Below are 15,327 nucleotides of genomic sequence, written 5' to 3' on the forward strand. Positions count from 1 at the left end.
TAGAAATCTGAGCATTTTAATCTGAAGGCGGTCTTTCCTGGTTTGTACAATGCTAAGGGGGGAAGGGAGAAAGGAACCACAACTACAAAAAAAACCCACCACTCTAAATTGTTGTATGTATGTAGATGAATAAATAGACTGACATACTTTGGGTCCGTTTCTAAAGGTGGGATTTGAACCCAAAACCTCCACCTTGCACAGCACCACCTCCTGTCCCCCAAAGCTGTCAGCCTTCTTTCAGTCCCTGCCCCACTTGACGTTTTGCACTCCTGCCTCCCGCCCTCCAGGTTACACACTAGGTGGTCCCTGGCCCCACAACAGGGCTGGCTTCCCTTCTGATAAAGCAAAGGTCGGAGAGGTCACCTCCAGGTCAATTTGTGGGCATGTATCAAGCAGCCCGGACACGATGCTCTTCAGGGGGAGCTACATCCAAGCCCAGTTACCCTCTGATCTTCAATAATCCAGCAGCAGCTTGTATAAACTGCCCTTGCCTTGATGTCGAGCTCAGCTAGTAATTTATGGTCTCCTCGAAAGCCCACCGCCCTATCACATCCCAGCAAAGAGGGGAGTCCAGAAGACAACTTGGAGGGTGGAGGAAAGTATGACCAGCGCTCCTAGCTTTGATGGTTAATGCTCATGTTCAATTTGTGGTGGAATGTTCACGTCGATCTTCCTTCCTTTAGTGGGTTGTACGACTATTCCAGGCTTTCTCAACTGGGGTTTCTTGACAGCCCTGGAAGGGTTTCCTGAATGGGTGAGAGTTAATTAATTAATATTTATTTTAAATTTGTTAAGCATTTATCAGGGGATAGGACCACATATGGTCATGCCAACTCACTCACCCACCCTCCTCCAAAAAGGGCCAATGATGGGCCTGGAGGGGGTGGGAAGGGGAGAGGCCTTGTGTGTTTGTGTACACAGCTCTGCTTCCCAATTGTATTCTGCATAATCACACCACTTCTGGGGTTTCTCAAAGCCTGAAGAATGTTTCAGGCATTTCTCAGTGGTGAAAAGGTTGGGAACGGCTGGACTATTCTAGCAGGGGAGGCAACTTTTTTGGACAAGTTCCAAAATAAAATAAAGTTGCAGTGTCTAACTGTGAACGCAGCGTGGGGAAAGACAGACACCCAACAGCCTGACCAGCATTTTAGGGATTTGTTTGGGACCTGGCTGGTGGCTGTGCAGTGAAGGGATACCCAGCAAAAACCCTACCCGATGCCTTCTCCTCACCCAGCAGAGCTGCCTGTGCCTCCATTACCTGAGCAGAGATCTGACCCTGGGTGCCATGCCAAATGACTTTCTGTGCCCTTGTGAGCATGCATGCAGGGGGCTGCCTATCCTTGTCCTATAATGATAATAATAAAGAACCAGCAGGGTATCAAGGTTAAGAGTGGCCACCTCTAATCTGGAGAACCAAATTTGATTTCCCACTCCTCCTCCACATGCACCCAGCTGGGTGACCTTGATCTTGTCACAGTTCTCTCAGAGCTCCCTCAGCCCTACTTACTTCACATGATGTCTGTTGTGGGGAGAGGAAGAGAAGGTGACTATAAGCCACTTTGAGACTCCTTTGGGTAGTAAAAAGCAGCATACAAAAAACAGCTCTCCTTCTCCTTCTCCTTCTCCTTCTCCTTCTCCTTCTCCTTCTCCTTCTCCTTCTCCTTCTCTTTCTCTTTCTCTTTCTCCTTCTCCTTCTCCTTCTCCTTCCGATGTTTCAGTCCTATGAAATTATCATTTTTAAAAAGTACCGTAAGAAAGAAGTATTGCAATGCAATGACTATGAGTTTGGATTAAACATTTAAGAGATAAAAGCAGAGTTAAAATACATATAAACCATTAAAATATGTAAAAAAAAAAAAAACCTAAAACATTTGTTAGGAAGGAAGGATCACTGAGGGAATGCCAAACAAAGCAAAAAAAAAAAAAGTCTTCACTTGATGGTGGAAGACAGCAGCTCTCTCAGTTTGCCATCTGCCTAATCTCAGAAGACAGGGACATGCAAAGCAGGGCCTTCTAAGCTATTTGTAATGGCCAGGCAAGTTCATAAAAGATTATGTGGCCTCTTAGGTATGTCGGTCCCACGCCATATAGGGCTTTGAAGGTTAATATCATCACATTGAATGATGCCCAGAAATGTAAGAACATAAGAGAAACCATGCTGTATCAGGCCAGTGGCCCATCCAGTCCAACATTCTGTGTTCACACAGGGGCCAAAACTCAGGTGCCATCAGGAGGTCCACAAGAAGGGCCAGAGCTCCAGAAGTCCTTCCACTGTTGCCCCCAAACACTAAGATTACAGACATAGCGTTCTATCTGTACATTGTGGCTTATAGCCACTGGTCGACCTCTGTTCCATATGTTTATCCAATCCCCTCTTGGAAGCCAGTACCAATGGGCCAAGAAAAACTACTTCCAATGAGGGGAGGCAGTACAAATTTCAACCAACTGGCACAGTGCAGCAACAAAAACAGTGGGTTTTTGTCCCACGTATTCATGTCTGATTTTCCTGAGCTCAAGTCTTAGGTGAAGGCTGTGACCAAAATGTCCTCCCGTCTCAGCTCCAATGTTCAAAGTTCTATGTTTGGACATACCCTGTGGGAGCAACATTTTTTCACAAGGCTGCCAGACTGCCTTGCTTTTCATTTGTGCAGGTTTGTTATTTACAGCCTGGAAAGGCCCAGTCAAATAACAAAGCCTGCTTTTCCAGGACTGAGGCAAGGTGAAGGCCATGAGACTTGGCCATCTGTGGCGCACCAGTGTTCAAGAGCCTTCCCTCCCTCCCTTCAACCTTCCTCCTCCGGCTCTTGGAAAAAACTCCTGTGTTTCTTTGAGAGAAAACAAGCTGACCACATCCAAATAATGAAAGAAAGAGGTTCTCCGGAGCTCAAGGTAACAGCAAGGAGCAGCTGTGCTCGGTTCCCATGTCCGCCTCCTCTTCTGGCGGGAATGTTCTGTACCCAGGAGGACAAGAATGTTGAGGCAGGGGGGAGAGAGGGATATAACCTGCGTCAGTCAGCACCAGCTGAGAGGCCTTGACTCCTGCAGGGGAGTGGAAAGGACAGGCAGGGGGATGCGTGCATTTAGGAAAACACACACTACAAACACTCACATTTAAACCAGGTCTTGTTTTGTAGACAAGAAACACACTCATCACACACACTCCTTAGCACTTGATGGGAGCCCAGCATCTCCTTTGGACTGTATCCAGCTCACACATTTCTAGAACAAATAGATAAATTACGCATATGTTTCATTATGGACCTATGTAGAGGTGACCAACAAGAGAGCAGCTTTAAAAGGAAAAATCCCCCCATAGCTGTTCCCCTGATATCAAGTTGTAAGATTGCTTGTTTAGCGGGAATATAACTCTGAATTTCACCGATAACCTTTGAGATCTTCCCTTCCACGGGAAGAGCACCGGATTATTTCTGATCTCGCCTTCTATGAGAAGATGTTTCATGTTGGCACAAATAAATTCACCAACAACAGTGTTGTTGTTGTTGTTGTTTTTTAAGTTTCATACTTGGAGAGACTCTGCACCTGCTCAGCTAAACAACCAGAATCTATTGAGCTTGTTCTCTTCTACTGCGAGCAACATAAACACCACAGAGAACGTCTCCTGAAACCATTCATGAGAAGGGATGGTTCTCACAACATGGATAAGTTACCCAGGTATTTTCTCCAAGATCGCCACCCACAGATGACCGAAATTATTGCCGGGTTTCTGTATCTGTCCCTATTCACACCCTGCGATAAATCTTCCTGACTGTTGGGAGTCTGAATTTTGTTGGCTTACTCTCTTTTGTGAATTCAATTTTTCTTGTTTCTTTTCGATATATGCCAATAAAGGTATTGAATTTGAGCTTCAATCTATAACTCTGAGTGCCAGAGGGGAAAGCTGTCATGTTTATTATTCAGTAAGACACAGACATTCAGCTCCAACAATCAAACAACTTTACTAGAACTAGAAATACTGAACAGCAACACTCAGAACTATGGAATTTATATACGCATTTGCTGCTCCCTCCAAGATACATTAACAGAGGCCTGTGATTGGAGCTTAAGTGTCTTTACTGATTGGCTGTGCCCTGGGAACCAGTGAATCTCAAACAACAATTTTGGATCTCAGGCTGAGCTTCCAACTCTCTGAAAGTCCACAGACAGAATATTTATGTGGCCCTTGGGAGTTTTCCAGAGGCATCTTAGGAGCAGGGAATAGGCACCATCACAAAATGGCTGCCATAGAGGGCCAAGGCCCATGGGGTATTGTGGACAAACACAAAATGTTAGAATGTTGCAAGCCAAACATCTTCCTACTATGAAGTCAGTTGTTTCTGGTTCTTGTGCTCCAAGAAAGCCAGGAGTGGCTCTTTGCTTTTGGGGGAATGTGTGATGACTACTGAAACAGTATAGCACACTTGGTGGATTTTTGATCAGAGTCAGCAAGGCAGCCCTTACATTCTCATGTCCGAAATCCTTCGAACACTTGCAGAATATTGCTCATGCAAATAATTAGGAAACCTATGTTCAAATCCCTCGGGGTTGTTATTGTGAACATAAAATTAAGCTCAGGAGAATGTTGCTGTAAGTCATTTTGGGGCCCAGTGTTGAAAAAAGCAGGGTATAAGTAAACAAATACAACATAAGAAAATTAACAGTTGAAGTTAACTTTGATAGACACGTGCCATTTGTCCCAAATTCTTTCAGGGACATAGCATGCCTGTGAAGGGGATTGGGTATGCTTTACAGGGGCTCAGTGGTCCAAGGGATGATCTGCTCATCCAGTGCCATGATATGGTCTATTCATTTCAGGAAGGGGAAAAAAGCCTTTAAAATATCGTATTGTATGCAAATGATAAAATGGGCAGCTGCTATTAAAAATTTGTATTGGGCCCAGAATCTGCCAGCCTGTTTCGGATTCTGCCATCTTCTACTGCATGTAAAAGTAACTTCTCTGCATCTGGAAAGACATACATACGATCAAAAAAACCTAGCTAACATGTGAAAGGGAAACTTGTTTTCATTTTCTGAAGTCCGTAGGGGTTAAAAAATAGAAGCTCAAACTGAAAGCCACTGATCTATCAGAAACTCACTTTTGGAGCAGAAACATTTTCAAAGAAGCATTACATATTAAATTATTTGACATATATTTCATATGGTTAATTTTGTTCACAACTGGAATGACACCTAGTGTGTGAGCAGAGCAATGCAATTGTCAAGTTAAAGTCCATATTTTAAGACTTGAGAATCGTTTTCAGAGAGTTTCCTCAGAGAATCTGAAGTAACAAATACAAAAACCTTTAATGGCGTCCAAGAGAATCTGAAGCAGTTTGAAAGCAGTATTATTGCTGGTAGTGCTGAACAATAAGCATGATGTAGTGCTTAAAGTATCAGGCTAGTATCTGGGCAGCCCAGGTTCAAATCTCTACCCTGCGATGGATGCTAGCAGAGTGACCTTTGGCTAGTAGTCACTCTCTCTAAGCCTCATCTACCTCACAGAATGGTAGTAGTTAGGATAAACTGAATGTAGGAAGAACCATTCTTTGAGTCTACACATAAGGAAAAACTGATATATACATATATAATCACCCCATAGAAGCCTTTGGAAAAGAAGAACAGCAAACTCATGTAATATTTATGTTGACTGAGTAGTCTGAAGATTGTTTCAGTGACCCGAGAACAAAATTTTCCTTTTGTTTATTCTAATATTGATGGTTCATCTGCATACCGATGACAGCCCAGCTCAACTCCCCTCAGACAAGCTAGCTTAGAGGGCACATAAAAATGTTGAGAGTATCCCGTCCTGTGCGACCCCACCCTGGAGTTCATAACAGCATGACTGCTCCTCCCTGACTAGCACCTTGGCATTGTCTATCTGAGTGTCTTTATTATTATTCAGCTGAGTAGCCATGTTGGTCTGAAGCAGCAGGGAAAAGTTCGAGTCCACGGGGTGCCTTTAAGATCAACCAAGATTTATTCAACACAGAAATAGAAGTTATCAGTCCTTACATATTGGTAGAGGATGACCAGCAAATTAACATACAGTTTATTGGTTTTGTTTGCACAAGACAAGGAGATTAATTAAATATAATGCACCAAATAGTACAGTTTTATCTGGCAACTGTTCATAATACCTTGTTTCCTTAAAGTAGCAAAATAAGCTGACATCTCCCAAGAAAATAAACAGTTTTTTCCTTAAAATGTCCACTTAGTTCTTTTGTGAATAGAAAACTTTTGATTCCTGCACATTCTTAAACTAAATATTTCTTGCTGTCAGAATGAAATGCACCTTTAATTCAGAGGTGGGGAGGGCACTGAGAGAAATGAAGACTCATGGCCTAGACAAAATGCTGACTTTTGCTTAAGTAGAAGAGAAATTCAGCAGAAGTCTGCCTGCCCTGAGTTTCCTCCGACTGAGTTAAATTGTTAAGGATTTCCCCTCAGAAGCCACTCCTGATGTTAATTAATCTCCTTATTATGACACCCTGTCAAGAGGGTGGCCATTTGTCTCTGACAGGTGATAGAAGCGGTTCCAATTTGTCTTGCACAGTGACAGGAGCAGCACTTCACAAGGAGGAGTGAAGGAAGAATAAAAATCAATGATCCGTAGTCATCCAGTCTGACAGCCTGGAGATTACGCTTTTGTCAAAAATGACTGCATTTGAGATCCAAATATGTCCATGGCAAACCTGCTGGAACAATTCTATTCGTGCAAACAGCATTAGTTAGCATTGATATCATATGGTGAAAAGGCTTAAAACATTTCTTTCTCTGTCATCCTTAGGACAGCCTAAGTTACCCCCTTCCCCATGAAGTGAAGGGAATAGTTGCCTACTGAGATTCTGGCTGAGGGAAATTTGAATCCCAAGTTCCCAACCTCAGTTGGTACATACTGGCTCTGAAACAGCATCATTTGCAAGGAGAAATGCTTTGAATTTGTGATCGAGGTGATGAAGGCAGGGAAGCTGAAAATGACTTCAGGCAGAACTAGGGGGATATTAGTTGCAATATTCTGGAGGGGACTGATGGATGAAGGTCAAGTTAGCTGGTCAGGTAAAGAGCAGGAGGGGGTTCTCAGGCCCACCCTTATCAAAGGGAAGAGACCCTGCTCCATGCTACCATCAATTTGGACAGGGTGCTTTTTACACAGGGTGGCCCTGGAAGGCAACTCGAAGTTTAAGTTCTGCCGTCCAACACTTTAATTTAGCCATTCGCACATATAAGGTAAAATATGAATCAGTTACTCTGGCTATTTGCATCCAATTTCACTTCAAGTTACTACCTCTTATATGTAAGTAAGGTTGCCAACCTCCTGGAAGGAACAGGAGTTCTCCCCAAATTACAGCTGATCTCCAACGTCAGATATCAGTTCGGGGTGGGGGGAGCAGGCGGGACTGTTATCTCTGCTCCCTCCCCAAAAGCTGCCACCTCCAGTCTCTATCACTTCTCTAGATATATCCCAACCTAGCGTTGGCCTGTGTATGTCTAAAATGTGGACTTTGTAACATGAATTGATGCTCAGGGAGCAATTTCTAGTGGGAAAACCAAATGGGGGAAGGGCAGTATAACTCCCCGAGTACTGTGGCCCGTATTCCAATCACACATACAGCTAGGGTTACCTGGGCTGGGATGGAAACATCTGGAGTTTTGGGGGTGGAGCCTGGGGAGGACACAGGGGGAGGGACCTCAGCAGGGTATAAGTATGGGTAGAGATTAAATTGGCAATGAGCAGCAAAACACCAAGCTGCATGAAGGAATAAAATAATCAACTTTATATAGAAAGAGACAGAGATCTAACGGTCTAACTGTTCTGTTGTCTTTATTCTGTGTGTTTTGGAGGCAAGAAGGGAGGAACTAAGCTCCAAGGAGAAGGAAGTCTCCAAATGAGCCAGTCAGGACAAACAAAATACTGTTTGAAAAGTATCAGGAAGGTCCTAATCTAATTATGCTAAATGTACATCTCCTCTGAAGTCCCCTGTAGAATATTCTTCATATGCTTCATGCACACTACAGATCTTGCATATTTCAACAACAATGTCATAGAGTCCACCCTCCAAAGCAGCCATTTTCTCCAGGGGAACTGATCTTGGCTGTCTGGAGAACAATTGTAATAGCAGGAAATCCCGACACACAGGTACAAGTTAAAGGAAAATATGGACATTTTGACCATGGACCTCTCATGTAACTTATGGATCATTATGTATCTGGCCCTAAGCATGGCAAAAAGTTGGGGCTTGTGAAACTTTGAGGTAGCTGATTAATCTAAATGAAATTTTCCATTTTAGGCTAGCAGACCACCGAAGATGTAGTCAACACAGAAGGCTATGTGTGTGTGATTTCACAAAGCTTGAGAAACATTGACCTAGGGAGTAAGTTGTTAGGGCTGACAGTTGGTCACAGGAAGGGTAGTGAACTGCTGGGATAAACAAGTTCAGGATGAAAATTTCAACAATGTAGGGGAGATGCCAAGAGAAAGATGAAGGGCATTGTATGTTGAAAGAGAAGGGGAAATAATCATAAAACAGCATTCAGTTTGGGTTTGCATTATGTGATTTGGATAAGTGACCTTTGTGCACACTCTGAACTTTTGGCTTTTCTTAGTTCCAAGACTATTTTTCCCCTTCTTCATTCAAACACCAGAACCTAAGTAGAGCAATTCAGGATCTTGCAGAATTTAAGACACTGACAAATCCAAACACATTTAAAAATCTGCTTACAGACTCCCTACTCTAAACCCATGGAGACTGGTCAAAAGGGTCACATGGTAAAGTTTATGGTGGGCCATCCCATTTCAGATCGCAGGGACAGGGAATCTTTCTTTAATGCGGATATATTAAAGAAATACCTCTTCAATAAGAAAAATACAAAGTGTTTTTCATTGGGGGAAATTGTATTATTGTATTATTTTATCACTATATATATATATATATATATATATATATATATATATATATATATATATATTCCCCCTTTCTCACTGACATTCAAGGACACACAAATATGACATCCCCTCCTAAATGCCTGTATACATGCAGAGTTCATTTTGGCTAATCATCATATGTCGACTCAATCAGACCATCAGTCCATCACCAATCCATGCTGTCTGGCAGCAGTTCTCTAGTTTTTATGGAAGAGGATTTCCCAAGCCCTTTTACCTGGCACTCTGGTATCAGGAGAGGCTGAGGACTAAAGCTAGGACTTCCTGAATGCAAACTTTCTGCAGCCGTTAAGATACTCCCACCCCCCTGAATATGGCTAACCTTCTTTGAAAGCCATCTCAGCAAGTGAACACCTTACATTAGTAAATGTCTGATGCATTCTGTGAAATAGTCACTGAAGGAGCAATCCTCAGCATGTCTATTTGGAAGGAAGTCCCCTTTGGATCAAGGTCCTTTACTCATGGGAAAGTGCTCGTAGAATGGCAGCGAGTGTGATCAAGGGAGGAGGGAAGAGATTTCTCTCTGTCTACTCTCTCCCATGGACCATTTCTCAAATCCACCGTGACACTTCTTACGTTTGCAAAAGCAAGGTCTCGAAAAGCCCTGCCTAACAGAGAGACATCAAAAGGTCAAAGCGCTACTACAAAAGTTTTTCTAAAAATACTCCAAAAGTTCTCTGCGCCGCTTCTTCTCCCCACCCCCGCCACTGCCACGTCATTCCTTGACAGTAACCATACCTTCCTACAGTGTCAATCACGGCAAACGTGGCCAGTGTCAGCCACAGTTCCGCCTAATCTCCTGGGAGGTACAATGGTGCCAGAAGTGACAGAGTCCTTTATCCACATCTCAGGGGTATAAACAATATTGCGGGAGAATGACAGGAGCCACATTAGCCAGCAATACCCTTTAGCCACTTCATCCAGGGCAATGTAAAGGCAAAGCCGGCTTTATTAATAAGGGGGGAGGGGATGTAAGATTGGCACCACTTTATCCTTATCTACTGTAGCAAAGTGCTTTAGTAAAAGGCAAGTTTCAGTTCTGCTTGCTTTATATATATATATAAAAGAGAGAGGCAGAGTCTATTTTCTAGAAGTTTGACATTTCTAGGGAAAGCGATAAAAGCTTACAGAGGGTTTAGATGAATGACCAGTTGGAAAGCTCAGACTTCACTTCAGGAAGCAGAGGACATTGTGGGGCTTTGACTGAAAGAGCAGTTCTGGCGGCCAGCTGATTTTTAATAATTTTTTAAAACTTTTTTTAGCAAATGGAAATGAATTCACTGCGCAGCTTCTTAGTCTGTTAATGGAGCAATTCACTTCTGGCACTTAAAAACGTGTGCATTATTGCACGCAGATTGCAGGGAGAGCCTTTTGATGAGAAGAAAGGTCACGGGGAATTTAATTCTGAACAGAGAAAGTGGTTATCCCCAATCGCCTTGAAAGACACCCAACTCCAAACAGGGAGAGGAGGTGAAGGGTTACCAAGCTCTCAAGAAATAGCAGCAGGGGCTGCTCAGACTAATGAGAGCATCAGGGATACCACCTGACCCAATTTGGCCTATCAAGCTAAGTAGTAAAGTGCAGGCAGGGGCCATTCCACACAACGGGCAATGTTGGTAAATCTGTGCGCTATTGAAAAGTGCTGCAATCAAAACCGGCAGGTCTCGGTAACGCACACAGCCGTTTCTATCGAAAAAAGGCTCTCCCACTAGTGCTGTTCTCGTAATGCACAAGTTTCCGGTCTCGCCAAAATCGCAACAAAGGAGGTGATATTTTTCTGCACTTTCTCCCACCCCTGACCGTCATTCAAATAGAACAGCCAATTAACTGTTGGGTTCGTGCTTCCCTTTAAAAACTGGTTTTTAAAAACCCGAAAACACCTGTAGCAGCACATATTTGTTCATTCAATGTTCATTCGATGTATCAGAAAGACCTTTTTCGCTGGCGTGGGAGCTGGCACTTAATCGTTTACAGATGTGTTGCAGGTTGTTCTCAAGAGTCTAGCAAATGCTGGCAGGGGCTCATGGGAATTGTAGTCCATGAACATCTGGCGGACCACAGGTTGACTACCCCTGGTGTACAACATCGTATGTAACATTAAAAAAAAAGCATTACACAATGGTAAGACTTCAGCAACATTAGTGCTGTGCAGAATGGCCTTGAATGTCCTCCTGTCATCCCTCTAGGCACCAGCTCAAGAGCTGCTACAGCAAATCTGATGGAGCAAAACTGATGGAGATATTGTAGAGTTCATGGGTGGAGATCACCCCTGCGTACTGCGTAATGGTCAGACATGATTGTCAGTTTTCCTTACTTCCAGCACATTAGGGACTGGCTGTGGCATACATGGAGAAGGTGCTTCACTTCAGCCCCCCTCTCCTAACATTTCCCTGATCTGTAAAGGTCCTGGAATTATACTGTTTGACCCATAGAGGAAATCACCCACCTGTGGGTTTCCTCAACGGGCCAAATAGAAATAGCACATACACATACATGCACCAGCCATATCAGGTCTCAGTCTCAATGTCTTTGCTGACCTCAAATGGGAGCCGCGCAATAAGAGTGGAGTCCCATGATCCCTGCAAGACTCATGACAATTATTCTATCATCATCTCCCCGCATCAGAACTTGCTTTTAGGGATGCCAGTCCCCAGGTGGACCCTGGCGTTCCCCTGAAATTATAGTTCATCTCCAAACTAGTTCCCCAGGAGAAAATGGCTGCTTTGGAGGGTGGACTCCATAGCCTTATACACCATTGAGGTCCCTCCACACCCCAAATCCCACCCAATCATGGCTCCACCCCCAAAGTCTCCAGGTATTTCCACCCAGAGCCAGCAACCCTACTCACTTCATCAGGTATCCAGCGTGTGCTGGAATAACACCATTCATCTTTAAAGTACCACTTGTTTCATTAGATAGGTATCTGTGCAGGTGGCACATAATTTCTTTTCTATAAATAAATAAAGAAGATGGAAATGGAGATTAATTGCTATTTGCTCTGCCCGTGTGCGTGCGTGCGTGCACACATGTGTCAAATGTTTGCTTTCAGGCTGACCTCATCTCTCCCAGAAAGGAGTGAAGACCACGAAGAGCTTGTGTAATGTTTGCAGGCTAGGACTTCTGTATAGCAAGGGTTTGTTGGTTGGTTTTTCATTTCATTGCTCTGATTCTAAATGGGTTTTAAGTGACTAGGCAAACTATGGCGGTGGTGGAAAGAGCCATCCTGTCAGCCAACCCATGGCAACCTCAAAAGGTTTCAAGACCAGAGATATTCAAAGGTGGTTTGCGATTGCCTGGCTCTGCGTAGCTGCCCTAGACTTCCTTGACATCTCCCACCCAAGTATTAACCAGGGTCAATCCTGCTTAGCTTCTGAGATCTGACACAATTGGACTTCCCTGGGCCATCCACATTCAGGGCAAAACTAAGAAGTGCTCAGGACTATATGTGTATGTAGGGCCTGTAAGATGGAGTTCTTCCGCCAGGCTTTGGTTGTGGTCGGGGAAGTAAGATTGGGTCCCTCCTCTTTGTACTCCTTGTAACCCTTTGTGTCTGTAGCCCCTCCAGGCCAGACTTCACCTGCAGTCATCTATCAGTGAAACAGCGACTGCTACTCAGAAAAGCTGAGGGTTTGCATGGGAAAGCAGACTGTGAATGGTTGCCATCATCAATTGTATTGAGATTGTATTGGGGTTTTATGCTGTTTTTATGTAAACCGCCACCAGCCGGCTGTGCTATGAGCGGCAGTCTATGAATATGAATATATATAATTTGGTTTCCTTCAGTGATAAAAATATGGAAATATTCAGCTTGTGGTGCCGAATTAGAAGGAAAAAACGGAGGCTACCAGTGGACTGTAATGGACTTCAGTATCCTTCATCCTGATTGACTTCAGCAAACCTGACTTTTACCAAATAAGAAACAAGCAAACAGAAAGCCCAATTCCTCTCAACTCCGTTCCAGATGATATGAAATGGAGTCAATCATAAGAGAGCGTTTTATCAGTGGCTTGCTCTTCAGAAGCCTCTGCCTCAGCCCGGGATACTGGAAGGCTGCCAGGGCCCAGCCAAGGATAACAAAACAGCTTTCATTCAAGTATTCCGAGCCAATTAAAAAAGACAAATTAGCAGGGCTTTATCTCTACCTCCTTCTCCCCTTCCCACTCCAGAGGAAGAATGCTTCTCATTGCAAATCGCTCAGCTCCTCTGAACTTCTCCAAGGTCTGTGATGGATGAAAAGCAACTAACTTTTAGCAGTTGCACTGGGCCTGAAAGATGGCAATAGGTTAGACTGGATGTACTGTTGTTGTTTTTTTTAACCTGCAAACTGAAAAAGGAGCTCCGGGGGAGCCTTCAGCTGAAAGCAGGAAGCCTCACCGTTCACCCTCTCGTTCCCTTTGGCCGGATCCCTTTTAACACCCCCTGCAAGGTTGACAGACCTTGCGGGCCTACTTCTGGGTCCTGACAGGAGCCTGTGGCTGTCACAATCTCCTCCAAATCAAATGAGGCACAAATAATTGCATGCATAGTTTCTTCAGTTCATAGTGAGGTGGTGGAAAATGCAATTCAGGTGAGCAGAAGGACCAAGGGGGATTTATGTGAGGGGAGCAAAAGCTCAAGTGGTTCCCTTTAAAAAGTCAATCTGCTGCACTCCCCCATTGGCTCCTCCCATTTCCCCCTCTCTCAGAATTTCTTCTCAGAGTCCTGCCAGCCTGGTGGAAGGCTGTTGCAAGCAAAGGGATTCAGATTTTCAAGCAGGAGAGGACTATGTCCAATGCCACAGAGTCTTCCCTCCAAAGCAGCCATTTTCTACAGAGAAACTGATCTTTGTAGTCTGAAGATGAGCTGTAAGTCCAGGTAGGGGACCCTACCTAGAGGCTGGCATCCCTAGCAGAGAGCTACTACACCTGGATCCAGTGCAAGGACACAGCCTGTACAAAGATTCCTTTCCTCCCAGGTTTCCCATTGCCCTGGAGGCCATTTCCAAACCTGGGAAAATAATTTCACAGGTCTTGCTAAGATTGCCAACCTGGTGCCTGGAGATCTCTCAAAGTTACAGGTGATCTCCAAATTACACAGATGAGGAGAGTTGCAGCATGGTGAGTTTTATGAAAGCTGAGGTGAATGTTTCCTTGTTTTGTTTAGGCAAGGTACTTCACACACAAAAATAAAACTAACTTCTTATTTAACAAGCATTTTATTTTATTAATGATGCCATGCTCACTGTAAACATGTGACTTCCAGGGGCGTGGCAGGGAGGCATGACCAGCTGGCATCACTTGTGGGATTTCTTGACTTGAGGAATATTTCAGGGGTTACCCCACAGTCAAAAGGTTGAAAAGAGCTGCTCGAGACTGAGAAGATCTGACTCCAACTCTGGAAGAGTAATTATGAAAAAGCCGCTTTGTACATATTCGGAGCCCTTTTCATTTTAAGTTCTCAGATTCAAAGACTGGAGATGCCAGGGCTAAGCCCAGATATGCTGTCAGTACATTTTTAGCTTTTAGACCCCTGGTTATCAGGATGGGGTTGCGGTCATAATGGCCAAAGGCTGACAGATGTAAAGAAAAACATGTTACGAATACTGATGCTAATAGGATAATGATAGCAAATGACAATGGCATGGACTATGACATGGAGGAGAAGGGAGTCCCCCTACCTGCTCATGCTGTTTCCAAGAGCCTAAACCCTGCCCACAGAAAAGGGACAATCCACCCCCCCCCTCCCTCCTTGCCATGGCTCTTTCCACTGGCAAAATCTAGGCGGAAGAGAAACTAGACATTCCTTCTCCTCCTCCTAAAGTGTTCTCTTGCAGCACCAAACATGCAAATACATTTTGAAGGTGGGATCCTGCCATGTACATCTAAATGGGAGCCTGTCTAGACAGCCTGTGACCCAGCATGCGTCGGGCGTATCATCGGGGCTGCAGCTCGAAGACACCCAAAGCTCTCTTCTCTTGAATAGCAGGATGGCAGGCCTCATGGCCTTGAAAGAGCAGCATTCAAAGAAAGAGAAAGTTTAGTCTGAGTTCCAGACTCTGTGCAAGCCTCCCCACAAGCAAAAGCTCCAAAATAGCCTTGGGGGCTGCTATGGAGGCTGAGGTAGGATAGATGAATTTTTTTTTTTTTAAAGAAAGAAACGGGAGGGAGAAAAAGCACCACGGTGGATAAACATGCAGGCTGATAAGCGATCAGGGTCAAGGCAGGCAGCAAAGCCTGCCAAAGAAGCCTGGAGAGCGGCCTTTCTCAACTTTTTTATCGTTGGGAAACCCCTGAAACATTCTTCAGGCTTCGAGAACCACCAGAGGTTTGCAGAATACGTTTGGGAAGCATAGCTGTGGACACGCCCACCCAGGGTGCCTCCCCCTCCCACACCTTCCAGGCCCGTCATTG

This window comes from Paroedura picta, chromosome 1 (genome assembly GCF_049243985.1).
Source record: "Paroedura picta isolate Pp20150507F chromosome 1, Ppicta_v3.0, whole genome shotgun sequence".
Classification (NCBI taxonomy): domain Eukaryota; kingdom Metazoa; phylum Chordata; class Lepidosauria; order Squamata; family Gekkonidae; genus Paroedura; species Paroedura picta.